This window comes from Pristiophorus japonicus, chromosome X (genome assembly GCF_044704955.1).
Source record: "Pristiophorus japonicus isolate sPriJap1 chromosome X, sPriJap1.hap1, whole genome shotgun sequence".
Taxonomy (NCBI): Eukaryota; Metazoa; Chordata; class Chondrichthyes; family Pristiophoridae; genus Pristiophorus; species Pristiophorus japonicus.
Genome location: NC_092010.1, coordinates 2,471,859 through 2,499,444, shown reverse-complemented (window position 1 = coordinate 2,499,444; position 27,586 = coordinate 2,471,859). Strand labels below are relative to the sequence as shown.

Sequence of the window (27,586 nt, the reverse complement as noted above, 5' to 3'; positions counted from 1 at the left end):
ACCTTTGTGTGTGTTGATGCAGGTAAGGCTCTTCAACGATTCCTCCAGCTCCTGCGTCATGTCGTCTGAAGTCAAGTCTAGTTTCGTGAACGTCTTTCCTCCCGCCAGCTTTGCAAAGAGGTCGTCGGCCTTTGGTAGTGGGCATTGGTCCTGCAGGGAGAACGATTGATCGTGACTTTGTAATCGCCACAGATTCTAACGGTGCCCTCTCCCTTGAGGACTGGGATGATCGGGCTGGCCCACTCGTTGAATTCGGTCAGTGAAATGATGCCCTCTCTTTGCAGCCGGTCCAGCTCGATCTCTACTCATTCTGTCATTATGTGTGGCACTGCTCTCGTCTTGTGATGAATGGGTTGCACCGCTGGAATTAGATGGAGCTGCACTTTTGCTCCTTGGAGCTTCCCGATGCCTGGTTCGAACAGCAAGCGGAATTTGTTTAAGACCTGGGCACACAAAGTGTCGTCAGCGGGGGAGAGCGCTCGGACATCGTCCCAGTTCCAGCATATATTTCACAGCCAGCTCCTGCGGAGCAGCGTGGGACCATTCCCCGGGACCACCCAGAGTGCACCGTTCCATTGTAAGAGACCTTTACAGTGGCACTGCCGATTATGGGAATCAGTTAATTTGTATAAGTTCTTAGTTTTGTGCGAATTGGAGTTAAGACTGGCCTTGAAGCTTTGCTGCACCACAATTTCTTGAACGTCTTTTAGCTCACGATGGACTGGCTCACGCCCGTGTCCAGCTCCATTGAAACTGGGAGTCCATTTAGTTCAAAATTCAGCATTATCGGGGGATTCTTTGTGGTAAATGTGTGCACCCCATGTACCTCTGACTCTTGTGTCTGAGGCTCTGGTTCGTCGTGAGCCACTGTGGATCTGTCCTCCTCTGCAACATGGTGGTTTGCAAGATTAACAGGATTTTCAGCGCGCCTGCAAATACGTTGGAGGTGTCCCATTGCTTCACAGCCCTTCCATCGGGAATGAAAGACGAACAGGAAGAGCAGCGCAAGGAATGTAGTGCAGGGGTCCCCCACGGTCATCCCCCTGCAAAACAGATACACCGCTTTGACTACTGTTCAAGGGGATGACTCATCAGTGGGGAGCAGCAGCAACCACGTTCATGGCGCCATGGCTGGCTCTGCTGCACAGGAGGGCAGGAAAAAGAGTGGGAGAGTGATAGTGATAGGGGATTCAATTCTAAGGGGAAAAGATAGGCGTTTCTGCGGCCACAACCGAGACTCCATGAATGTATTTTGCCTGCCTGGTGCAAGGGTCAAGGATGTCTTGGAGCGGGTACAGGACATTCTGAAAAGGGAGGGTGAACAGCCAGTTGTTGTGGTGCACATTGGTACCAACGATATAGGTAAAAAAACGGGATGAGGTCCTACGAGACGAATTTAAGGAGCTAGGAGCTAAATTAAAAAGTAGGACCTCAAAAGTAGTAATCTCGGGATTGCTACCAGTGCCACGTACTAGTCAGAGTAGGAATTGCAGGATAGCTCAGATGAATATGTGGCTTGAGCAGTGGTGCAGCAGGGAGGGATTCAAATTCCTGGGGCATTGGAACCGGTTCAGGGGGAGGTGAGACCAGTACAAATCAGACGGTCTGCACCTCGGCAGGACCGAAACAAATGTCCCAGGAGGAGTGTTTGCTCGTGCTGTTGGGGAGGAGTTAAAATAATATGGCAGGGGGATTGGAACCAATGCAGAGAGACAGAGGGAAACAAAATGGAGACAGAAGCAAAAGACAGAAAGGAGATGAGTAAAAGTGAAGGGCAGAGAACCCCAAGGCATAAAACAAAAAGGGCCACTTTGCCGCAAAATTCTAAAGGGTCTAAGTCTGTTAAAAAGGCAAGCCTTTAGGCTCTGTGCCTCAATGAGAGGAGTATTCACAATAAGATGGACGAATTACATGTGCAGATAGCAGTTAACGGATACGATGTGGTTGACATCACGGAGACATGGCTCCAGGGTGACCAACGCTGGGAACTCAACATCCAAGGGTATTCAACATTTAGGAAGGATAGACAGAAAGGAAAAGGAGGCGGGCTGGCGTTGCTGGTTAAAGAGAAAAGTAATGCAACTAGAAGGAACGACATTAGCTTGGATGATGTGGAATCGGTATGGGTGGAGCTACAGAATACCAAGGGGCAGAAAACACTAGTGGGAGTTGTGTACAGACCTCCAAACAATAGTAGTGATGTCGGGGAGGGCGTCAAACAGGAAATTAGGGGTGCATGCAATAAAGGTGCAACAGTTATCATAGAAACATGGAAAATAGGTGCAGGAATAGGCCATTCGGCCCTTAGAGCCTGCACTGCCATTCAATGACTTAATGGCTAAACATGCAACTTCAGTACCCCATTCCTGCTTTCTCGCCATACCCCTTGATCCCCTTAGTACTAAGGACTGCATCCAACTCCTTTTTGAATATATTTGGTGAATTGGCCTCAGCAACTTTCCGTGGTAGAGAATTCCACACGTTCACCACTCTCTGGGTGAAGAGGTTTCTCCTCATCTCGGTCCTAAATGGCTTACCCATTATTCTTAGACTGTGACCCCTGGTTCTGGACTTCCCCAACATTGGGAACATTCTTCCTGCATCTAACCTGTCTAAAACCATCAGAATTTTAAACGTTTCTATGAGATCTCCTCTCATTCTTCTGAACTCCAGTGAATACAAGCCCAGTTGATCCAATCTTTCTTGATATGTCACTCCCGCCATCCCGGGAATCAGTCTGGTGAACCTTTGCTGTACTCCCTCAATAGCAAGAATGTCCTTCCTCAAGTTAGGAGAGCAAAACTGTACACAATACTTCAGGTGCGGCCTCACCAAGGCCCTTTACAACTGTAGTAACACCTCCCTGCCCCTGTACTCAAATCCCCTCGCTATGAAGGCCAACATGCCATGTTCTTTCTTCACCGCCTGCTGTACCTGCATGCCAACCTTCAAAGACGGATGTACCATGACACCCAGGTCTCGTTGCACCTCCCCTTTTCCTCATCTGTCACCATTCAGATAATAGCCTGTCTCTCTGTTTTTACCACCGAAGTGTATAACCTCACATTTATCCACATTATACTTCATCTGCCATGCATTTGCCCACTGACCTAACCTATCCAAGTAACTCTGCAGCCTCATAGCATCCTCCTCGTAGCTCACACTGCCACGCAACTTAGTGTCATCCGCAAATTTGGAGATGCTACATTTAATCCCCTCCTCTAAATCATTAATGTACAAAGTAAACAGCTGAGGCCCCAGCACAGAACCTTGTGGTACCCCATATGTCACTACCTGCCATTCTGAAAAGTACCCATTTACTCCTACTCTTTGCTTCCTGTCTGACAACCAGTTCTCAATCCACGTCAGCACACTACCCCCAATCCCATGTGCTTTAACTTTGCACCTTAATCTCTTGTGTGAAGACAAACGTACGTCCCCTGCAGTCAGAATCAGGGGAAGTCAGAACGGGGAACAAAGAAATGGCAGACAAATTGAACAAGTACTTTGGTTCGGTATTCACTAAGGAGGACACAAACAAACTTCCGGTTATAAAAGGGGTCAGAGGGTCGAGTAAGAAGGAGGAACCGAGGGAAATCCTTATTAGTCGGAAAATTGTGTTGGGGAAATTGATGGGATTGAAGGCCGATAAATCCCCAGGGCCTGATGGTCTGCAGCCCAGAGTACTGAAAGAGGTGGCATTGGAAATAACGGATGCATTGAGAGTCATTTTCCAACATCCATAGACTCTGGATCAGTTCCTATGGAGTGGAGGGTAGCCAATGTAACCCCACATTTTAAAAAGGAGGGAGAGAGAAAACAGGGAATTATAGACCGGTCAGCCTGACAACGATGGTGGGATAAATAATTGAATCAATTATTAAGGATTTCATAGCAGCGCTTTTGGAAAGGGGTGACATGATAGTTCCAAGTCAGCATTGGTTTGTGAAAGGGAAATCATGATGACAAATCTTCTGGAATTTTCTGAGGGTGTTTCCAGTAGATGGACAAGGAAGAACAAGGATGTGGTGTATTTGTACTTTCAGAAGGCTTTCGACAAGGTCCCACACAAGAGATTAATGTGCAAAGTTAAACCACATGGGATTGGGGGCAGTGTGCTGTCGTGGATTGAGAACTTGTTGTCAGACAGGAAACAAAGAGTAGGAGTGAGCACAGGGAGAGAGTGAGCACAGGAAGAGACAGAGCACAGGGAGAGTCTGAGCACAGCAAGAGTGTACACAGGGAGAGTCTCAGCACAGGGAGATAGAGTGGGCAAAGGGAGAGAGTGAGCACAGAGAGAGAGTGAGCACTGGGAGAGACTGAGCACAGGGAGGGACAGAGCACAGGGAGGGACAGAGCACAGGGAGGGACAGAGCACAGGGTGAGAGTGAGCACAGGGAGAGAGTGAGAGTGAGCACGGGGAGAGAGTGAGCACGGGGAGAGAGTGAGCACGGGGAGAGAGTGAGGACGTGGAGAGAGTGAGGACTGGGAGAGAGTGAGCACGGAGAGAGAGTTAGCACGGGGAGAGTGTGAGCACGGGGAGTGAGTGAGCACGGGGAGAGTGTGAGCACGGGGAGAATGTAAGCACTGGGAGAGAATGAGCACGGGGAGAGAGAGAGCACTGGGAGAGAGTGAGAACCGGGAGTGAGAGAGTACGGGGGGAGAGTGAGCACGGGGGGAGAGTGAGCACGGGACGAGTCTGAGCACGGGGGGAGTGTGAGCACGGGGAGAGAGTGAGGACGTGGAGAGAGTGAGGACTGGGAGAGAGTGAGCACGGAGAGAGAGTTAGCACGGGGAGAGTGTGAGCACGGGGAGTGAGTGAGCACGGGGAGAGTGTGAGCACGGGGAGAGTGTGAGCACGGGGAGTGAATGAGCACGGGGAGAATGTAAGCACTGGGAGAGAATGAGCACGGGGAGAGAGTGAGCACTGGGAGAGAGTGAGAACCGGGAGAGAGAGAGTACGGGGGGAGAGTGAGCACGGGGGGAGAGTGAGCACGGGTGGAGTGTGAGCACGGGGGGAGAGTGAGATCAGGGAGAGAGTGAGCACTGGGAGCGAATGTGGACAGGAGGAGAGTGAGCACAGGGACAGACTGAGCAGAGGGAGACTGAGCACAGGGAGAGATTTAGCACAGGGAGATATGAAGCACAGGGAGAGAGTGAGCACAGGGAGAGAGTGAGCACAGGAAGAAACAGAGCACAGGGAGAGTCTGAGCAAAGCAAGAGTGTACACAGGGAGAGTCTCATCACAGGGAGATAGAGACAGCACAGTGAGAGATTGAGCACAGGGAGAGACTGAGCAGAGGGGGAGAGTGAGCACAGGGAGAAGTGAGCACAGGAAGAGAGTGAGCACACTGCTAGAGTGAGAGTGAGCACAGGGAGAGAGTGAGGACGGGAGAGAGTGAGGACGGGGAGGTTGTGAGCAGGGGGAGAGAGTGAGCACGTGGAGAGATTGAATATAGGGAGAGAGTGTACACAAGGAGAGAGTAATCACAGAGAGAGAGTGAGCACAGGGAGAGAGTGAACACAGGGAGAGAGTGAGCACAGGGAGACTGAATACAGGGAGAGAGTGAGCACAGTGAGAGAGTGAGCTCAGTGAGAGAGCGAGCTCAGAGAGCGAGTGAGCACAGGGAGAGAGCGAGCACAGTGAGAGAGTGAGTACAGGGAGAGAGTGACCACAGGGAGAGGGTGAGCACAGGGAGAGAGTGAGCACAGGGAGAGAGTGAGCACAAGGAGAGATTCAGTACAGGGAGAGAGAGAGAGCACAGGTAGAGAGTGAGCACAGAGAGTGAGTGAGCACAGAGAGAGAGTGAGCACAGGGAGAGAGCGAGCACAGTGAGAGAGTGAGCACAGGCAGAGACTGAGCACAGGAAGAAACTGAACACAGGGAGAGAGTGACTCAGGGAGAGAATGAGCACAGGGTGAGTATGAGCAAAGGGAGAAAATGATCACAGGGAGAAACCGAGCACAGGCAGAGACCGAGCACAGGGAGAGTCTGAGCACAGGGAGAGAGTGAGCACAGGGAGAGAGTGAGCACAGGGAGAGTGATCACAGGGAGACTGAGCACAGGGAGCCTGAGCACCGGGAGACTGAGCACAGGGAGAGAGTGATAACAGGGAGAGAGTGCACAAAAGGAGAGAGTGTACAGAGGGAGAGTGTGAGCACAGGGACAGAGTGAGCACAGGGCGAGAATGAGCACAGGGAGAGAGTGAGCACAAAGAGAGAGTGAGCACAGAGAGAAAGAGTGAGCACAGGGAGAGTGTGAGCACAGGGAGAGAGTGAGCACGGGGAGTGAGTGAGCACAGCGATAGACTGAGCAGAGGGTGGGAGGGAGCACGGGGAGAGAGGGAGCACAGGGAGAGAGGGAGCACAGGGAGAGTCCGGGCACATGGAGAGAGCGAGCACAGGGAGAGAGTGAGCACAGGGAGAGAGTGAGCACAGGGAGTGACTGAGCACAGGGAGAGATTGAGGTCAGGGAGACATTGAGCACCGGGAGACATTGAGCACAGGGAGACACTGAGCACAGGGAGACACTGAGCACAGGGTGACACTGAGCACAGGGTGACACTGAGCACAGGGAGACACTGAGCACAGGGAGAAACTGAGCACAGGAAGACACTGAGCACAGGAAGAGACAGAGCACTGGAAGAGACAGAGCACTGGGAGACATTGAGTACAGGGAGAGACAGAGCACAGGGAGAGACTGAGCACATCGAGTGAGGGAGCACAATGAGAGAGTCAGCACAGGGAGAGAGTGAGCACAGGGAGAGAGTGAGCACAGGGAGAGAGTGGGCACAGGGAGAGACTGAGCGCCGGGAGCGTCTGAGCACAGGGAGCGTCTGAGCACAGGGAGAAAGCGAGCACAGGGCAAGAGTGACCAAAGGGACGCTGAGAACAGGGAGAGAGTGAGCACACGGAGAGAGTGAGCACAGGGAGAGACTGAGCACAGGGAGACTGAGCACAGGGAGACTAAGCACAGGGAGACTGAGCACAGGGAGACTGAACACACGGAGACTGAGCACAGGGATAGACTGAACACAGGGAGAGACAGAGCACACGGAGAGAGTGAGCACAGTTAGAGATGAGCAAAGGGAGACAGAGCAAAGGGAGACTGAGCAAAGGGAGACTGAGCACAGGGATAGACTGAGCACAGGGACATTGAGCACATGGAGACTGACCAGAGGCAGAGACTGATCACAGGTGAACATGGTGAGAGTGAGCACAGGGATAGAGTGAGCACAGTGAGCGAGTGAGCACAGGGAGAGAGTGAGCACAGGCTGAGCACATCCAGCCTGAGAACAGAGAGGCTGAGCACAGGGACAGACTGAGCACAGGGACAGACTGAGTACAGGGAAAGAGCGAGCACAGTGAGAGAGTGAGCACAGGAAGAGTGTGAGCACAGGGAGAGAGTGAGCACAGGGAGAGAGCGAGCACAAAGAGAGAGTGAGCACAGTGAGAAAGAGTGAGCACAGGGAGAGTGTGAGCACAGGGAGAGAGTGAGCACAGGGAGAGAGTGAGCACAGCGATAGACTGAGCACAGGGAGGGAGGGAGCACAGGGAGAGAGGGAGCACAGGGAGAGAGTGGGCACAGGGAGAGTCTGAGCACAGGGAGAGAGCGAGCACAGGGAGAGAGTGAGCACAGGGAGAGAGTGAGGACAGGGAGAGAGTGAGCACAGGGAGACACTGAGCACAGGGTGACACTGAGCACAGGGTGACACTGAGCACAGGGTGACACTGAGCACAGGGAGACACTGAGCACAGGAAGACACTGAGCACAGGAAGAGACAGAGCACAGGAAGCGACAGAGCACAGGGAGGGACAGAACACTCGGTGAGAGTGAACACTGGGAGAGACAGAGCACTGGGAGAGACAGAGCACTGCGAGAGACAGAGCACTGGGAGAGGCTGAGCACTGGGAGACATTGAGTACAGGGAGAGACAGAGCACAGGGAGAGAGCGAGCACAGTGAGAGAGTGAGCACAGGCAGAGACTGAGCACAGGAAGAAACTGAACACAGGGAGAGAATGACTCAGGGAGAGGATGAGCACAGGGTGAGTATGAGCAAAGGGAGAAAATGATCACAGGGAGAGACCGAGCACAGGCAGAAACCGAGCACAGGGAGAGTCTGAGCACAGGGAGAGAGTGAGCACAGGGAGAGAGTGAGCACAGGGAGAGAGTGAGCACTGGGAGACTGAGCACAGGGAGACTGAGCACAGGGAGCCTGAGCACCGGGAGACTGAGCACAGGGTGACTGAGCACAGGGTGACTGAGCACAGGGAGAGAGTGATAACAGGGAGAGAGTGCACAAAAGGAGAGAGTGTACAGAGGGAGAGTGTGAGCACAGGGACAGAGTGAGCACAGGGCGAGAATGAGCACAGGGAGAGAGTGAGCACAAAGAGAGAGTGAGCACAGAGAGAAAGAGTGAGCACAGGGAGAGTGTGAGCACAGGGAGAGAGTGAGCACGGGGAGAGAGTGAGCACAGCGATAGACTGAGCAGAGGGAGGGAGGGAGCACAGGGAGTGAGGGGGCACAGGGAGAGAGGGAGCACAGGGAGAGTCTGGGCACACAAAGAGAGCGAGCACAGGGAGAGAGTGAGCACAGGGAGAGAGTGAGCACAGGGAGAGAGTGAGCACAGGGAGTGAGTGAGCACAGGGAGAGTTTTAGCACAGGGAGACATTGAGTACAGGAAGACACTGAGCACAGGAAGAGACAGAGCACAGGGAGGGACAGAGCACTCGGTGAGAGTGAGCACTGGGAGAGACAGAGCACTGCGAGAGACAGAGCACTGCGCGAGACGGAGCACTGGGAGACATTGAGTACAGGGAGAGACAGAGCACAGGGAGAGACTGAGCACATCGAGTGAGGGAGCACAATGAGAGAGTGAGCACAGGGAGAGAGTGAGCACAGGGAGAGAGTGAGCACAGGGAGAGAGTGGGCACAGGGAGAGACTGAGCGCCGGGAGCGTCTGAGCACAGGGAGCGTCTGAGCACAGGGAGGAAGCGAGCACAGGGTAAGAGTGACCAAAGGGACCCTGAGAACAGGGAGAGAGTGAGCACACGGAGAGAGTGAGCACAGGGAGAGACTAAGCACAGGGAGACTGAGCACAGGCAGACTAAGCACAGGGAGACTGAACATAGGGAGACTGAACACAGGGAGACTGAGCACAGGGATAGACTGAGCACAGGGAGAGACAGAGCACACGGAGAGAGTGAGCACAGTTAGAGAGTGAGCAAAATGAGACAGAGCAAAGGGAGAGTGAGCAAAGGCAGACTGAGCACAGGGATAGACTGAGCACAGGGAGACTGAGCACATGGAGACTGACGAGAGGCAGAGACTGATCACAGGGAGAGAATGAACATGGTGAGAGTGAGCACAGGGATAGAGTGAGCACAGTAAGCGAGTGAGCACAGTGAGCGAGTGAGCACAGTGAGCGAGTGAGCACAGTGAGCGAGTGAGCACAGTGAGCGAGTGAGCACAGGGAGAGAGTGAGCACAGGGAGAGAGTGAGCAAAGGGAGAGAGTGAGAGTGAGCACGGGGAGAGAGTGAGCACGGGGAGAGAGTGAGGACGTGGAGAGATTGAGGACTGGGAGAGAGTGAGCACGGAGAGAGAGTTAGCACGGGGAGAGTGTGAGCACGGAAAGTGAATGAGCACGGGGAGAATGTGAGCACGGGGAGAGTGTGAGCACGGGGAGTGAATGAGCACAGGGAGAATGTAAGCACTGGGAGAGAATGAGCACGGGGAGAGAGTGAGCACTGGGAGAGAGTGAGAACCGGGAGAGAGAGAGTACGAGGGGAGAGTGAGCACGGGGGGAGAATGAGCACGGGGTTGGTGTGAGCACGGGGGGAGAGTGAGATCAGGGAGAGAGAGAGTACGGGGGGAGAGTGAGCACGGGGGGAGAGTGAGCACGGGTGGAGTGTGAGCACGGGGGGAGAGTGAGATCAGGGAGAGAGTGAGCACTGGGAGAGCGTGAGCACTGCGAACGAATGTGGACAGGGAGAGAGTGAGCACAGGACAGACTGAGCAGAGGGAGACTGAGCACAGGGAGAGATTTAGCACAGGGAGAGAGTAAGCACAGGGAGAGAGTGAGCACAGGGAGAGAGTGAGCACAGGAAGAAACAGAGCACAGGGACAGTCTGAGCAAAGCAAGAGTGTACACAGGGAGAGTCTCATCACAGGGAGATAGAGAGAGCACAGTGAGAGATTTAGCACAGGGAGAGAATGAGCACAGGGAGAGACTGAGCACAGGGAGAAGTGAGCACAGGGAGAGAGTGAGGACGGGAGAGAGTGAGCACGGGGAGATTGTGAGCAGGGGGAGAGAGTGAGCACGTGGAGAGATTGAGCACAGGGAGAGAGTGTACACAAGGAGAGAGTGATCACAGGGAGAGAGAGAGCACAGGGAGAGAGTGAGCTCAGTGAGTGAGCGAGTACAGAAAGAGAGTGAGCACAGGGAGAGAGCGAGCACAGTGAGAGAGTGAGCACAGGGATAGAGTGACCACAGGGAGAGGGTGAGCACAGGGAGAGAGTGAGCACAGGGAGAGAGTGAGCACAGGGAGAGATTCAGCACAGGGAGAGAGAGAGAGCACAGGGAGAGAGTGAGCACAGAGAGTGAGTGAGCACAGAGAGAGAGTAAGCACAGGGAGAGAGCGAGCACAGTGAGAGAGTGAGCACAGGCAGAGACTGAGCACAGGAAGAAACTGAACACAGGGAGAGAGTGACTCAGGGAGAGGATGAGCACAGGGTGAGTATGAGCAAAGGGAGAAAATGATCACAGGGAGAGACCGAGCACAGGCAGAGACCGAGCACAGGGAGAGTCTGAGCACAGGGAGAGAGTGAGCACAGGGAGAGAGTGAGCACTGGGAGACTGAGCACAGGGAGACTGAGCACAGGGAGCCTGAGCACCGGGAGACTGAGCACAGGGTGACTGAGCACAGGGTGACTGAGCACAGGGAGAGAGTGATGACAGGGAGAGAGTGCACAAAAGGAGAGAGTGTACAGAGGGAGAGTGTGAGCACAGGGACAGAGTGAGCACAGGGCGAGAATGAGCACAGGGAGAGAGTGAGCACAAAGAGAGAGTGAGCACAGAGAGAAAGAGTGAGCACAGGGAGAGTGTGAACACAGGGAGAGAGTGAGCACGGGGAGAGAGTGAGCACAAGGAGAGATTCAGCACAGGGAGAGAGAGAGAGCACAGGGAGAGAGTGAGCACAGAGAGTGAGTGAGCACAGAGAGAGAGTGAGCACAGGGAGAGAGCGAGCACAGTGAGAGAGTGAGCACAGGCAGAGACTGAGCACAGGAAGAAACTGAACACAGGAAGAAACTGAACACAGGGAGAGAGTGACTCAGGGAGAGGATGAGCACAGGGTGAGTATGAGCAAATGGAGAAAATGATCACAGGGAGAGACCGAGCACAGGCAGAGACCGAGCACAGGGAGAGTCTGAGCACAGGGAGAGAGTGAGCACAGGGAGAGAGTGAGCACTGGGAGACTGAGCACAGGGAGACTGAGCACAGGGAGCCTGAGCACCGGGAGACTGAGCACCGGGAGACTGAGCACAGGGTGACTGAGCACAGGGTGACTGAGCACAGGGAGAGAGTGATGACAGGGAGGGAGTGCACAAAAGGAGAGAGTGTGCAGAGGGAGAGTGTGAGCACAGGGACAGAGTGAGCACAGGGCGAGAATGAGCACAGGGAGAGAGTGAGCACAAAGAGAGAGTGAGCACAGAGAGAAAAAGTGAGCACAGGGAGATTGTGAGCACAGGGAGAGAGTGAGCACGGGGAGAGAGTGAGCACAGCGATAGACTGAGCAGAGGGAGGGAGGGAGCACAGTGAGTGAGGCAGCACAGGGAGAGAGGGAGCACAGGGAGAGTCTGGGCACAGGAAGAGAGCAAGCACAGGGAGAGAGTGAGCACAAGGAGAGATTCAGCACAGGGAGAGAGAGAGAGCACAGGGAGAGAGTGAGCACAGAGAGTGAGTGAGCACAGAGAGAGAGTGAGCACAGGGAGAGAGCGAGCACAGTGAGAGAGTGAGCACAGGCAGAGACTGAGCACAGGAAGAAACTGAACACAGGGAGAGAGTGACTCAGGGAGAGGATGAGCACAGGGTGAGTATGAGCAAAGGGAGAAAATGATCACAGGGAGAGACCGAGCACAGGCAGAGACCTAGCACAGGGAGAGTCTGAGCACAGGGAGAGAGTGAGCACAGGGAGAGAGTGAGCACTGGGAGACTGAGCACAGGGAGACTGAGCACAGGGAGCCTGAGCACCGGGAGACTGAGCACAGGGTGACTGAGCACAGGGTGACTGAGCACAGGGAGAGAGTGATGACAGGGAGAGAGTGCACAAAAGGAGAGAGTGTACAGAGGGAGAGTGTGAGCACAGGGACAGAGTGAGCACAGGGCGAGAATGAGCACAGGGAGAGAGTGAGCACAAAGAGAGAGTGAGCACAGAGAGAAAAAGTGAGCACAGGGAGATTGTGAGCACAGGGAGAGAGTGAGCACGGGGAGAGAGTGAGCACAGCGATAGACTGAGCAGAGGGAGGGAGGGAGCACAGTGAGTGAGGGAGCACAGGGAGAGAGGGAGCACAGGGAGAGTCTGGACACAGGAAGAGAGCAAGCACAGGGAGAGAGTGAGCACAGGGAGAGAGTGAGCACAGGGAGAGAGTGAGCATAGGGAGTGAGTGAGCACAGGGAGAGATTTAGCACAGGGAGACATTGAGCACAGGAAGACACTGAGCACAGGAAGAGACAGAGCACAGGGAGGGACAGAGCACTCGGTGAGAGTGAGCACTGGGAGAGACAAAGCACTGCGAGAGACAGAGCACTGCGGGAGACAGAGCACTGGGAGACATTGAGTACAGGGAGAGACAGAGCACAGGGAGAGACTGAGCACATCGAGTGAGGGAGCACAATGAGAAACTGAGCACAGGGAGAGAGTGAGCACAGGGAGAGAGTGAGCACAGGGAGAGAGTGGGCACAGGGAGAGACTGAGCGCCGGGAGCGTCTGAGCACAGGGAGCGTCTGAGCACAGGGAGAAAGCGAGCACAGGGCAAGAGTGACCAAAGGGACCCTGAGAACAGGGAGAGAGTGGGCACACGGAGAGAGTGAGCACAGGGAGAGACTAAGCACAGGGAGACTGAGCACAGGCAGACTAAGCACAGGGAGACTGAGCACAGGGAGACTGAACACAGGGAGACTGAGCACAGGGATAGACTGAGCACAGGGAGACTGAGCACAGGGAGCCTGAGCACCGGGAGACTGAGCACAGGGTGACTGAGCACAGGGTGACTGAGCACAGGGAGAGAGTGATGACAGGGAGAGAGTGCACAAAAGGAGAGAGTGTACAGAGAGAGAGTGTGAGCACAGGGACAGAGTGAGCACAGGGCGAGAATGAGCACAGGGAGAGAGTGAGCACAAAGAGAGAGTGAGCACAGAGAGAAAGAGTGAGCACAGGGAGAGTGTGAGCACAGGGAGAGAGTGAGCACGGGGAGAGAGTGAGCACAAGGAGAGATTCAGCACAGGGAGAGAGAGAGAGCACAGGGAGAGAGTGAGCACAGAGAGTGAGTGAGCACAGAGAGAGAGTGAGCACAGGGAGAGAGCGAGCACAGTGAGAGAGTGAGCACAGGTAGAGACTGAGCACAGGAAGAAACTGAACACAGGGAGAGAGTGACTCAGGGAGAGGATGAGCACAGGGTGAGTATGAGCAAAGGGAGAAAATTATCACAGGGAGAGACCGAGCACAGGCAGAGACCGAGCACAGGGAGAGTCTGAGCACAGGGAGAGAGTGAGCACAGAGAGAGAGTGAGCACTGGGAGACTGAGCACAGGGAGACTGAGCACAGGGTGACTGAGCACAGGGTGACTGAGCACAGGGAGAGAGTGATGACAGGGAGAGAGTGCACAAAAGGAGAGAGTGTACAGATTGAGAGTGTGAGCACAGGGACAGAGTGAGCACAGGGCGAGAATGAGCACAGGGAGAGAGTGAGCACAAAAAGAGAGTGAGCACAGAGAGAAAAAGTGAGCACAGGGAGATTGTGAGCACAGGGAGAGAGTGAGCACGGGGAGAGAGTGAGCACAGCGATAGACTGAGCAGAGGGAGGGAGGGAGCACAGTGAGTGAGGGAGCACAGGGAGAGAGGGAGCACAGGGAGAGTCTGGGCACAGGAAGAGAGCAAGCACAGGGAGAGAGTGAGCACAAGGAGAGATTCAGCACAGGGAGAGAGAGAGAGCACAGGGAGAGAGTGAGCACAGAGAGTGAGTGAGCACAGAGAGAGAGTGAGCACAGGTAGAGAGCGAGCACAGTGAGAGAGTGAGCACAGGCAGAGACTGAGCACAGGAAGAAACTGAACACAGGGAGAGAGTGACTCAGGGAGAGGATGAGCAGAGGGTGAGTATGAGCAAAGGGAGAAAATGATCACAGGGAGAGACCGAGCACAGGCAGAGACCGAGCACAGGGAGAGTCTGAGCACAGGGAGAGAGTGAGCACAGGGAGAGAGTGAGCACTGGGAGACTGAGCACAGGGAGACTGAGCACAGGGAGCCTGAGCACCGGGAGACTGAGCACAGGGTGACTGAGCACAGGGAGAGAGTGATGACAGGGAGAGAGTGCACAAAAGGAGAGAGTGTACAGAGGGAGAGTGTGAGCACAGGGACAGAGTGAGCACAGGGCTAGAATGAGCACAGGGAGAGAGTGAGCACAAAGAGAGAGTGAGCACAGAGAGAAAAAGTGAGCACAGGGAGATTGTGAGCACAGGGAGAGAGTGAGCACGGGGAGAGAGTGAGCACAGCGATAGACTGAGCAGAGGGAGGGAGGGAGCACAGTGAGTGAGGGAGCACAGGGAGAGACGGAGCACAGGGAGAGTCTGGGCACAGGAAGAGAGCAAGCACAGGGAGAGAGTGAGCACAGGGAGAGAGTGAGCACAGGGAGAGAGTGAGCATAGGGAGTGAGTGAGCACAGGGAGAGATTTAGCACAGGGAGACATTGAGCACAGGAAGACACTGAGCACAGGAAGAGACAGAGCACAGGGAGGGACAGAGCACTCGGTGAGAGTGAGCACTGGGAGAGACAAAGCACTGCGAGAGACAGAGCACTGCGAGAGACAGAGCACTGGGAGACATTGAGTACAGGGAGAGACAGAGCACAGGGAGAGACTGAGCACATCGAGTGAGGGAGCACAATGAGAAACTGAGCACAGGGAGAGAGTGAGCACAGGGAGAGAGTGAGCACAGGGAGAGAGTGGGCACAGGGAGAGACTGAGCGCCGGGAGCGTCTGAGCACAGGGAGCGTCTGAGCACAGGGAGAAAGCGAGCACAGGGCAAGAGTGACCAAAGGGACCCTGAGAACAGGGAGAGAGTGAGCACACGGAGAGAGTGAGCACAGGGAGAGACTAAGCACAGGGAGACTGAGCACAGGCAGACTAAGCACAGGGAGACTGAGCACAGGGAGACTGAACACAGGGAGACTGAGCACAGGGATAGACTGAGCACAGGGAGAGACAGAGCACACGGAGAGAGTCAGCTCAGTTAGAGAGTGAGCAAAGGGAGACAGAGCAAAGGGAGACTGAGCAAAGGGAGATTGAGCACAGGGATAGACTGAGCACAGGGAGACTGAGCACATGGAGACTGGCGAGAGGCAGAGACTGATCACAGGGAGAGAATGAACATGGTGAGAGTGAGCACAGGGCTAGAGTGAGCACAGTGAGCGAGTGAGCACAGTGAGCGAGTGAGCACAGGAAGAAACAGAGCACCGGGAGAGTCTGAGCAAAGCAAGAGTGTACACAGGGAGAGTCTCATCACAGGGAGATAGAGAGAGCACAGTGAGAGATTGAGCACAGGGAGAGACTGAGCACAGGGAGAGACTGAGCACAGGGAGAAATGAGCACAGGGAGAGAGTGAGGACGGGAGAGAGTGAGCACGGGGAGATTGTGAGCAGGGGCAGAGAGTGAGCACGTGGAGAGATTGAGCACAGGGAGAGAGTGTACACAAGGAGAGAGTGATCACAGGGAGAGAGAGAGAGCACAGGGAGAGAGCGAGCTCAGTGAGTGAGCGAGTACAGAGAGAGAGTGAGCATAGGGAGAGAGCGAGCACAGTGAGAGAGTGAGCACAGGGAGAGAGTGACCACAGGGAGAGAGTGAGCACAGGGAGAGAGTGAGCACAGGGAGAGAGTGAGCACAGGAAGAAACAGATCACCGGGAGAGTCTGAGCAAAGCAAGAGTGTACACCGGGAGAGTCTCATCACAGGGAGATAGAGCGAGCACAGTGAGAGATTGTGCACAGGGAGAGACTGAGCACAGGGAGAGACTGAACACAGGGAGAAGTGAGCACAGGGAGAGAGTGAGGACGGGAGAGAGTGAGCACGGGGAGATTGTGAGCAGGGGGAGAGAGTGAGCACGTGGAGAGATTGAGCACAGGGAGAGAGTGTACACAAGGAGAGAGTGATCACAGGGAGAGAGAGAGCACAGGGAGAGAGTGAGCTCAGTGAGTGAGCGAGTACAGAGAGAGAGTGAGCACAGGGAGAGAGCGAGCACAGTGAGAGAGTGAGCACAGGGAGAGAGTGACCACAGAGAGAGGATGAGCACAGGGAGAGAGTGAGCACAGGGAGAGAGTGAGCACAAGGAGAGATTCAGCACAGGGAGAGAGAGAGAGCACAGGGAGAGAGTGAGCACAGAGAGTGAGTGAGCACAGAGAGAGTGTGAGCACAGGGAGAGAGTGAGCACTGGGAGACTGAGCACAGGGAGACTGAGCAAAGGGAGCCTGAGCACCGGGAGACTGAGCACAGGGTGACTAAGCACAGGGTTACTGAGCACAGGGAGAGAGTGATAACAGGGAGAGAGTGCACAAAAGGAGAGAGTGTACAGAGGGAGAATGTGAGCACAGGGACAGAGTGAGCACAGGGCGAGAATGAGCACAGGGAGAGAGTGAGCACAAAGAGAGAGTGATCAGAGGGAGGGAGGGAGCACAGGGAGTGAGGGGGCACAGGGAGAGAGGGAGCACAGGGAGAGAGTGAGCACAGGGAGAGAGTGAGCACAGGGAGTGAGTGAGCACAGGGAGAGATTTAGAACAGGGAGACATTGAGCACAGGAAGACACTGAGCACAGGAAGAGACAGAGCACAGGGAGGGACAGAGCACTCGGTGAGAGTGAGCACTGGGAGAGACAGAGCACTGCGAGAGACAGAGCACTGCGCGAGACAGAGCACTGGGAGACATTGAGTACAGGGAGAGACAGAGCACAGGGAGAGACTGAACACATCGAGTGAGGGAGCACAATGAGAAAGTGAGCACAGGGAGAGAGTGAGCACAGGGAGAGAGTGAGCACAGGGAGAGAGTGGGCACAGGGAGAGACTGAGCGCCGGGAGCGTCTGAGCACAGGGAGCGTCTGAGCACAGGGAGAAAGCGAGCACAGGGCAAGAGTGACCAAAGGGACCCTGAGAACAGGGAGAGAGTGAGCACACGGAGAGAGTGAGCACAGGGAGAGACTAAGCACAGGGAGACTGAGCACAGGCAGACGAAGCACAGGGAGACTGAACACAGGGATAGACTGAGCACAGGGAGAGACAGAGCACACGGAGAGAGTGAGCACAGTTAGAGAGTGAGCAAAGGGAGACAGAGCAAAGGGAGACTGAGCAAAGGGAGACTGAGCACAGGGATAGACTGAGCACAGGGAGACTGAGCACATGGAGACTGACGAGAGGCAGAGACTGATCACAGGGAAAGAATGAACATGGTGAGAGTGAGCACAGGGATAGAGTGAGCACAGGGAGCGAGTGAGCACAGTGAGCGAGTGAGCAAAGGGAGAGAGTGAGAGTGAGCACGGGGAGAGAGTGAGCACGGGGAGAGAGTGAGGACGTGGAGAGTTTGAGGACTGGGAGAGAGTGAGCACGGAGAGAGAGTTAGCACGGGGAGAGTGTGAGCACGGAAAGTGAGTGAGCACGGGGAGAGTGTGAGCACGGGGAGAGTGTGAGCACGGGGAGTGAATGAGCACAGGGAGAATGTAAGCACTGGGAGAGAATGAGCACGGGGAGAGAGTGAGCACTGGGAGAGAGTGAGAACCGGGAGAGAGAGAGTACGAGGGGAGAGTGAGCACGGGGGAGAATGAGCACGGGGTTGGTGTGAGCACGGGGGGAGAGTGAGATCAGGGAGAGAAAGAGTACGGGGGGAGAGTGAGCACGGGGGGAGAGTGAGCACGGGTGGAGTGTGAGCACGGGGGGAGAGTGAGATCAGGGAGAGAGTGAGCACTGGGAGAGAGTGAGCACTGCGAACGAATGTGGACAGGGAGAGAGTGAGCACAGGACAGACTGAGCAGAGGGAGACTGAGCACAGGGAGAGATTTAGAACAGGGAGAGAGTAAGCACAGCGAGAGAGTGAGCACAGGGAGAGAGTGAGCACAGGGAGAAACAGAGCACAGGGACAGGCTGAGCAAAGCAAGAGTGTACACAGGGAGAGTCTCATCACAGGGAGATAGAGAGAGCACAGTGAGAGATTTAGCACAGGGAGAGAATGAGCACAGGGAGAGGGTGAGCACAGGGAGAGAGTGAGCACAGGGAGAGAGTGAGCACAAGGAGAGATTCAGCACAGGGAGAGAGAGAGAGCACAGGGAGAGAGTGAGCACAGAGTGTGAGTGAGCACAGAGAGAGAGTGAGCACAGGGAGAGAGCGAGCACAGTGAGAGAGTGAGCACAGGCAGAGACTGAGCACAGGAAGAAACTGAACACAGGGAGAGAGTGACTCAGGGAGAGGATGAGCACAGGGTGAGTATGAGCAAAGGGAGAAAATGATCACAGGGAGAGACCGAGCACAGGCAGAGACCGAGAACAGGGAGAGTCTGAGCACAGGGAGAGAGTGAGCACAGGGAGAGAGTGAGCACTGGGAGAGACTGAGCACAGGGAGACTGAGCACAGGGAGCCTGAGCACCGGGAGACTGAGCACAGGGTGACTGAGCACAGGGTGACTGAGCACAGGGAGAGAGTGATAACAGGGAGAGAGTGCACAAAAGGAGAGAGTGTACAGAGGGAGAGTGTGAGCACAGGGACAGAGTGAGCACAGGGCGAGAATGAGCACAGGGAGAGAGTGAGCACAAAGAGAGAGTGAGCACAGAGAGAAAGAGTGAGCACAGGGAGAGTGTGAGCACAGGGAGAGAGTGAGCACGGGGAGAGAGTGAGCACAGCGATAGACTGAGCAGAGGGAGGGAGGGAGCACAGTGAGTGAGGGAGCACAGGGAGAGAGGGAGCACAGGGAGAGTCTGGGCACAGGAAGAGAGCAAGCACAGGGAGAGAGTGAGCACAGGGAGAGAGTGAGCACAGGGAGAGAGTGAGCATAGGGAGTGAGTGAGCACAGGGAGAGATTTAGCACAGGGAGACATTGAGCACAGGAAGACACTGAGCACAGGAAGAGACAGAGCACAGGGAGGGACAGAGCACTCGGTGAGAGTGAGCACTGGGAGAGACAAAGCACTGCGAGAGACCGAGCACTGCGAGAGACAGAGCACTGGGAGACATTGAGAACATGGAGAGACAGAGCACAGGGAGAGACTGAGCACATCGAGTGAGGGAGCACAATAAGAAACTGAGCACAGGGAGAGAGTGAGCACAGGGAGAGAGTGAGCACAGGGAGGGAGTGGGCACAGGGAGAGACTGAGCGCCGGGAGCGTCTGAGCACAGGGAGCGTCTGAGCACAGGGAGAAAGCGAGCACAGGGCAAGAGTGACCAAATGGACCCTGAGAACAGGGAGACAGTGAGCACACGGAGAGAGTTAGCACAGGGAGAGACTAAGCACAGGGAGACTAAGCACAGGCAGACTAAGCACAGGGAGACTGAGCACAGGGAGACTGAACACAGGGAGACTGAGCACAGGGATAGACTGAGCACAGGGAGAGACAGAGCACAAGGAGAGAGTGAGCTCAGTTAGAGAGTGAGCAAAGGGAGACAGAGCAAAGGGAGACTGAGCAAAGGGAGACTGAGCACAGGGATAGACTGAGCACAGGGAGACTGAGCACATGGAGACTGACGAGAGGCAGAGACTGATCACAGGGAGAGAATGAACATGGTGAGAGTGAGCACAGGGATAGAGTAAGCACAGTGAGCGAGTGAGCACAGTGAGCGAGTGAGCACAGTGAGTGAGTGAGCACAGGGAGCGAGTGAGCACAGGGAGCGAGTGAGCACAGGGAGAGAGTGAGCCCAGGGAAAACGTGAGCACAGGGAGAGAGTCAGCACAGGCTGAGCACATCCAGCCTGAGAACAGAGAGGCTGAGCACAGGGACAAACTGAGCACAGGGTCAAACTGAGTACAGGGAGAGAGCGAGCACAGGGAGAGATTGAGCACAGGAAGAGAGTGAGCACAGGGAGAGAGTGAGCACAGGGAGAGAGTGAGCGCAAAGAGAGAGTGAGCACAGTGAGAAAGAGTGAGCACAGGGAGAGTTTGAGCACAGGGAGAGAGTGAGCACGGGTAGAGAATGAGCACAGCGATAGACTGAGCACAGGGAGGGAGGGAGCACAGGGAGAGAGGGAGCACAGGGAGAGAGGGAGCACAGGGAGAGAGGGAGCACAGGGAGAGTCTGAGCACAAGGAGAGAGCGAGCACAGGGAGAGAGTGAGCACAGGGAGACACTGAGCACAGGGTGACACTGAGCACAGGGAGACACTGAGCACAGGAAGACACTGAGCACAGGAAGAGACAGAGCACAGGGAGTGACAGAGCCCTCGGTGAGAGTGAGCACTGGGAGAGACAGAGCACTGGGAGAGACAGAGCACTGCGAGAGACAGAGCACTGGGAGAGACTGAGCACTGGGAGACATTGAGTACAGGGAGAGGCAGACCACAGGGAGAGACTGAGCACATCGAGTGAGGGAGCACAATGAGAGAGCGAGCACAGGGAGAGAGTGAGCACAGGGAGAGAGTGAGCACAGGGAGAGACTGAGCACAGTGAGAGAGTGAGCACAGGAAGAGAGTGAGCACAGGGAGAGAGTGAGCACAGGGAGAGAGTGAGCGCAAAGAGAGAGTGAGCACAGTGAGAAAGAGTGAGCACAGGGAGAGTGTGAGCACAGGGAGAGAGTGAGCACGGGGAGAGAGTGAGCACAGCGATAGACTGAGCACAGGGAGGGAGGGAGCACAAGGAGAGAGAGAGCACAGGGAGAGAGGGAGCACAGGGAGAGAGTGAGCACAGGGAGAGAGTGAGCACAGGGAGACACTGAGCACAGGGTGACACTGAGCACAGGGAGACACTGAGCACAGGAGGACACTGAGCACAGGAAGAGACAGAGCACAGGGAGTGACAGAGCCCTCGGTGAGAGTGAGCACTGGGAGAGACAGAGCACTGGGAGAGACAGAGCACTGCGAGAGACAGAGCACTGGGAGAGACTGAGCACTGGGAGACATTGAGTACAGGGAGAGGCAGAGCACAGGGAGAGACTGAGCACATCGAGTGAGGGAGCACAATGAGAGAGCGAGCGCAGGGAGAGAGTGAGCACAGGGAGAGAGTGGGCACAGGGAGAGACTGAGCGCCGGGAGCGACTGAGCACAGGGAGCGTCAGAGCACAGGGAGAAAGCGAGCACAGTGACACAGTGAGCAGAGGGAGAGACTGAGCACAGGGATACAGAGCACAGGGAGGCTGAGCACGCGGGGGTACTGAGCACCGGGACAGTGTGAGCACAGGGCAAGAGTGACCAAAGGGACCCTGAGAACAGGGAGAGAGTGCGCACAGGGAGAGAGTGAGCACAGGGAGAGAGTGAGCACAGGGAGTGAGTGAGCACAGGGAGAGATTTAGCACAGGGAGACATTGAGCACAGGAAGACACTGAGCACAGGAAGAGACAGAGCAGAGGGAGGGACAGAGCACTCGGTGAGAGTGAGCACTGGGAGAGACAGAGCACTGCGAGAGACAGAGCACTGGAAGAGACAGAGCACTGGAAGACATTGAGTACAGGGAGAGACAGAGCACAGGGAGAGACTGAGCACATCGAGTGAGGGAGCACAATGAGAGAGTGAGCACAGGGAGAGAATGAGCACAGGGAGAGAGTGAGCACAGGGAGAGAGTGGGCACAGGGAGAGACTGAGCGCCGGGAGCGTCTGAGCACAGGGAGCGTCTGAGCACAGGGAGAAAGCGAGCACAGGGCAAGAGTGACCAAAGGGACCCTGAGAACAGGGAGAGAGTGAGAACACGGAGAGAGTGTGCACAGGGAGAGACTAAGCACAGGGAGACTGAGCACAGGCAGAGTAAGCACAGGGAGACTGAACACAGGGAGACTGAGCACAGGGATAGACTGAGCACAGGGAGAGACAGAGCACACGGAGAGAGTGAGCACAGTTAGAGAGTGAGCAAAGGGAGACAGAGCAAAGGGAGACTGAGCAAAGGGAGACTGAGCACAGGGATAGACTGAGCACAGGGAGACTGAGCACATGGAGACTGACGAGAGGCAAAGACTGATCACAGGGAGAGAATGAACATGGTGAGAGTGAGCACAGGGATAGAGTGAGCACAGTGAGCGAGTGAGCACAGTGAGCGAGTGAGCACAGTGAGCGAGTGAGCACAGGGAGAGAGTGAGCACAGGGAGAGAGCGAGCCCAGGGAGAACGTGAGCACAGGGAGAGAGTCAGCACAGGCTGAGCACATCCAGCCTGAGAACAGAGAGGCTGAGCACAGGGACAGACTGAGCACAGGGTCAAACTGAGTACAGGGAGAGAGCGAGCACAGTGAGAGAGTGAGCACAGGAAGAGAGTGAGCACAGGGAGAGAGTGAGCACAGGGAGAGAGTGAGCGCAAAGAGAGAGTGAGAACAGTGAGAACGAGTGAGCACAGGGAGAGTGTGAGCACAGGGAGAGAGTGAGCACGGGGAGAGAGTAAGCACAGCGATAGACTGAGCACAGGGAGGGAGGGAGCACAGGGAGAGAGGGAGCACAGCGAGAGAAGGAGCACAGGGAGAGTCTGAGCACAGGGAGAGAGCGAGCACAGGGAGAGAGGGAGCACAGGGACAGAGTGAGCACAGGGAGAGAGTGAGCACAGGGAGACACTGAGCACAGGGAGACACTGAGCACAGGAAGAGACAGAGCACAGGGAGTGACAGTGTCCTCGGTGAGAGTGAACACTGGGAGAGACAGAGCACTGGGAGAGACAGAGCACTGCGAGAGACATGGCACAGGGAGAGAGTGAGCACGGGGAGAGAGTGAGCACGGGGAGAGAGTGAGGACGTGGAGAGATTGAGGACTGGGAGAGAGTAAGCACGGAGAGAGAGTTAGCACGGGGAGAGTGTGAGCACGGAAAGTGAGTGAGCACGGGGAGAGTGTGAGCACGGGGAGAGTGTGAGCACGGGGAGTGAATGAGCACAGGGAGAATGTAAGCACTGGGAGAGAATGAGCACGGGGAGAGAGTGAGCACTGGGAGAGAGTGAGAACCGGGAGAGAGAGAGTACGAGGGGAGAGTGAGCACGGGGGGAGGGTGAGCACGGGGGGTGTGTGAGCACGGGGGGAGAGTGAGATCAGGGAGAGAGAGAGTACGGGGGGAGAGTGAGCACAGGGGGAGAGTGAGCACGGGTATAGTGTGAGCACGGGGGGAGAGTGAGATCAGGGAGAGAGTGAGCACTGGGAGAGAGTGAGCACTGGGAGCGAATGTGGATAGGGAGAGATTGAGCACAGGGACAGACTGAGCAGAGGGAAACTGAGCACAGGGAGAGATTTAGCACAGGGAGAGAGTAAGCACAGGGAGAGAGTGAGCACAGGGAGAGAGTGAGCACAGGAAGAAACAGAGCACAGGGACAGTCTGAGCAAAGCAAGAGTGTACACAGGGAGAGTCTCATCACAGGGAGATAGAGAGAGCACAGTGAGAGATTGAGCTCAGGGAGAGACTGAGCACAGGGAGAGACTGAGCACAGGGAGAGAGTGAGCACGGGGAGAGAGTGAGCACAGCGATAGACTGAGCACAGGGAGGGAGGGAGCACAGGGAGAGAGGGAGCACAGGGAGAGAAGGAGCACAGGGAGAGTCTGAGCACAGGGAGAGAGCGAGCAAAGGGAGAGAGGGAGCACAGGGAGAGAGTGAGCACAGGGAGAGAGTGAGCACAGGGAGACATTGAGCACAGGGTGACACTGAGCACAGGGAGACACTGAGCACAGGAAGACACTGAGCACAGGAAGAGACAGAGCAAAGGGAGAGACAGAGCACTGCGAGAGACAGAGCACTGCGAGAGACAGAGCACTGGGAGAGACTGAGCACTGGGAGACATTGAGTACAGGGTGCCACTGAGCACAGGGTGACACTGAGCACAGGGTGACACTGAGCACAGGGAGACACTGAGCACAGGAAGACACTGAGCACAGGAAGAGACAGAGCACAGGAAGCGACAGAGCACAGGAAGCGACAGAGCACTGGGTGAGAGTGAACACTGGGAGAGACAGAGCACTGGGAGAGAGAGAGCACTGCGAGAGACAGAGCACTGGGAGAGACTGAGCACTGGGAGACATTGAGTACAGGGAGAGACAGAGCACAGGGAGGGACATGGCACAGGGAGAGAGTGAGCACGGGGAGAGAGTGAGCACGGGGAGAGAGTGAGGACGTGGAGAGATTGAGGACTGGGAGAGAGTGAGCACGGAGAGAGAGTTAGCACGGGGAGAGTGTGAGCACGGAAAGTGAGTGAGCACGGGGAGAGTGTGAGCACGGGGAGAGTGTGAGCACGGGGAGTGAATGAGCACAGGGAGAATGTAAGCACTGGGAGAGAATGAGCACGGGGAGAGAGTGAGCACTGGGAGAGAGTGAGAACCGGGAGAGAGAGAGTACGAGGGGAGAGTGAGCACGGGGGGAGAGTGAGCACGGGGGGTATGTGAGCACGGGGGGAGAGTGAGATCAGGGAGAGAGAGTGTACGGGGGGAGAGTGAGCACGGGGGGAGAGTGAGCACGGGTGGAGTGTGAGCGCGGGGGGAGAGTGAGATCAGGGAGAGAGTGAGCACTGGGAGACAGTGATCACTGGGAGCGAATGTGGATAGGGAGAGATTGAGCACAGGGACAGACTGAGCAGAGGGAGACTGAGCACAGGGAGAGATTTAGCACAGGGAGAGAGTAAGCACAGGGAGAGAGTGAGCACAGGGAGAGAGTGAGCACAGGAAGAAACAGAGCACAGGGACAGTCTGAGCAAAGCAAGAGTGTACACAGGGAGAGTCTCATCACAGGGAGAGACTGAGCACAGAAAGAGAATGAGCACAGGGAGAGACTGAACACAGGGAGAGAGTGAGTACATGAAAGGAGTGAGCACAGGGAGAGAGTGAGCACAGGGAGAGAGTGAGCACAGGGAGAGGGTGAGCATAGGGAGAGAGTGAGCACAGGGAGAGGGTGAGCACAGGGAGAGAGTGAGCACACGGAGAGAGTGAGCACAGGAAGAGACTGAACACAGGGAGAGAGTGACTCAGGGAGAGAATGAGCACAGGGTGAGTCTGAGCATCGGGAGAAATGATCACAGGGAGAGACCAAGCACAGGCAGATACCGAGCACAGGGAGAGACTGAGCACAGAGATAGAGTGAGCACAGGGAGAGAGTGAGCACAGGGAGACTGAGCACAGGGAGACTGAGCACAGGGTGACTGAGCACAGGGTGACTGAGCACAGGGAGAGAGTGATAACAGTGAGAGAGTGTACACAAGGATCGAGTGTACACAGGGAGAGTGTGAGTACAGGGACAGAGTGAGCACAGGGCGAGAGTGAGCACAGGGCGAGAGTGAGCATAGGGAGAGAGTGAGCGCAGGGAGAGAGTGAGCACAGGGAGAGAGTGAGCACAGGGAGAGAGTGATAACAGTGAGAGAGTGTACACAAGGATAGAGTGTACACAGGGAGAGTGTGAGTACAGGGACAGAGTGAGCACAGGGCGAGAGTGAGCACAGGGCGAGAGTGAGCATAGGGAGAGAGTGAGCACAGGGAGAGAGTGAGCACAGGGAGAGAGTGAGCACAGGGAGAGAGTGAGCACAAAGAGTGAGTGAGCACAGAGAGAGAGTGAGCACAGGGAAAGAGTGAGCACAGGGAGAGTGTGAGCACAGGGAATGTGTGAGCATGGAGAGAGAGTGAGCACAGCGATAGACTGAGCACAGGGAGAGACTGAGCACATCGAGTGAGGGAGCACAATGAGAGAGCGAGCACAGGGAGAGAGTGAGCACAGGGAGAGACTGAGCGCCGGGAGCGTCTGAGCACAGGGAGCGTCTGAGCACAGCGAGAAAGCGAGCACAGTGAGAGAGTGAGCACAGGGAGAGACTCAGCACAGGGAGACTGAGCACATGGAGACTGAGCAGAGGGAGACCGAACACAGGGAGACTGAGCACAGGGATAGACTGAGGCACAGGGAGAGATAGAGCACACGGAGAGAGTGAGCACAGTTAGAGAGTGAGCAAAGGGAGACTGAGCAAAGGGAGACTGAGCAAAGGGAGACTGAGCACAGGGATAGACTGAGCACATGGAGACTGAGCATATGGAGACCGACCAGAGGCAGAGACTGATCACAGGTAGAGAATGAACATGGTGAGACTGAGCACAGGGATGCAGTGAGCAAAGTGAGCGAGTGAGCACAGGGAGAGAGTGAGCACAGGGAGAGAGTGACCACAGGGACAGACTGAGTACAGGGAGAGAACGAGCACAGTGAGAGAGTGAGTACAGGAAGAGAGTGAGCACAGGGAAAGAGTGAGCACAGGGAGAGACTGAGCACAGGGAGACGGAACAAACGGAGACTGAGCAAAGGGAGACTGAGCAACGGGAGACTGAGCACAGGTAGAGACTTAGCACGGTGAAACGTAGCACAGGGAGACTGACCACAGCAAGAGAGTGAGCACAGGGAGAGAGTGAGCACAGAAAGAGAATGAGCACAGGGAGAGACTGAACACAGGGAGAGAGTGAGTACATGAAGAGAGTGAGCACAGGGAGAGAGTGAGCATAGGGAGAGAGTGAGCACAGGAAGAGAGATTGAGCACAGGAAGAGAGTGTACACAGGGAGAGATTGATCACAGGGAGAGAGTGATCACAGGGAGAGAGTGAGCACAGTGAGAGAGTGAGCACAGTGAGAGAGTGAGCACAGGGAGAGAGTGATCACAGGGGGCGAGCGAGCACAGTGAGAGAGCGAGCTCAGTGAGAGAGCGAGTACAGAGAGAGAGGGAGCACAGAAAGAGAGCGAGCACAGTGAGAGAGTGAGCAGAGGGAGAGAGTGAGCACAGGGAGCGAGTGAGCACAGGGATAGAGTGAGCACAGGGAGAGAGTGAGCACACGGAGAGAGTGAGCACAGGAAGAGACTGAACACAGGGATAGAGTGACTCAGGGAGAAAATGAGCACAGGGTGAGTCTGAGCATAGGGAGAAATGATCACAGGGAGAGACCAAGCACAGGCAGATACCGAGCAAAGGGGAGACTGAGCACAGGGAGACGGAACAAACGGAGACTGAGCAAAGGGAGACTGAGCAACGGGAGACTGAGCACAGGTAGAGATTTAGGACGGTGAAACGTAGCACAGGGAGACTGACCACAGCAAGAGAGTGAGCACAGGGAGAGAGTGAGCACAGAAAGAGAATGAGCAGAGGGAGAGACTGAACACAGGGAGAGAGTGAGTACATGAAGAGAGTGAGCACAGGGAGAGAGTGAGCACAGGGAGAGAGTGAGCACA

At 55.5% G+C, this 27,586-nt stretch overlaps 1 pseudogene; it reads left to right on the top strand.

The window, feature by feature from the left end:
- Positions 1-892: 892 nt before the first annotated feature.
- The window catches only part of LOC139240774 (probable G-protein coupled receptor 139), a 46,616-nt pseudogene continuing 19,922 nt past the window's right edge, over positions 893-27,586 (top strand).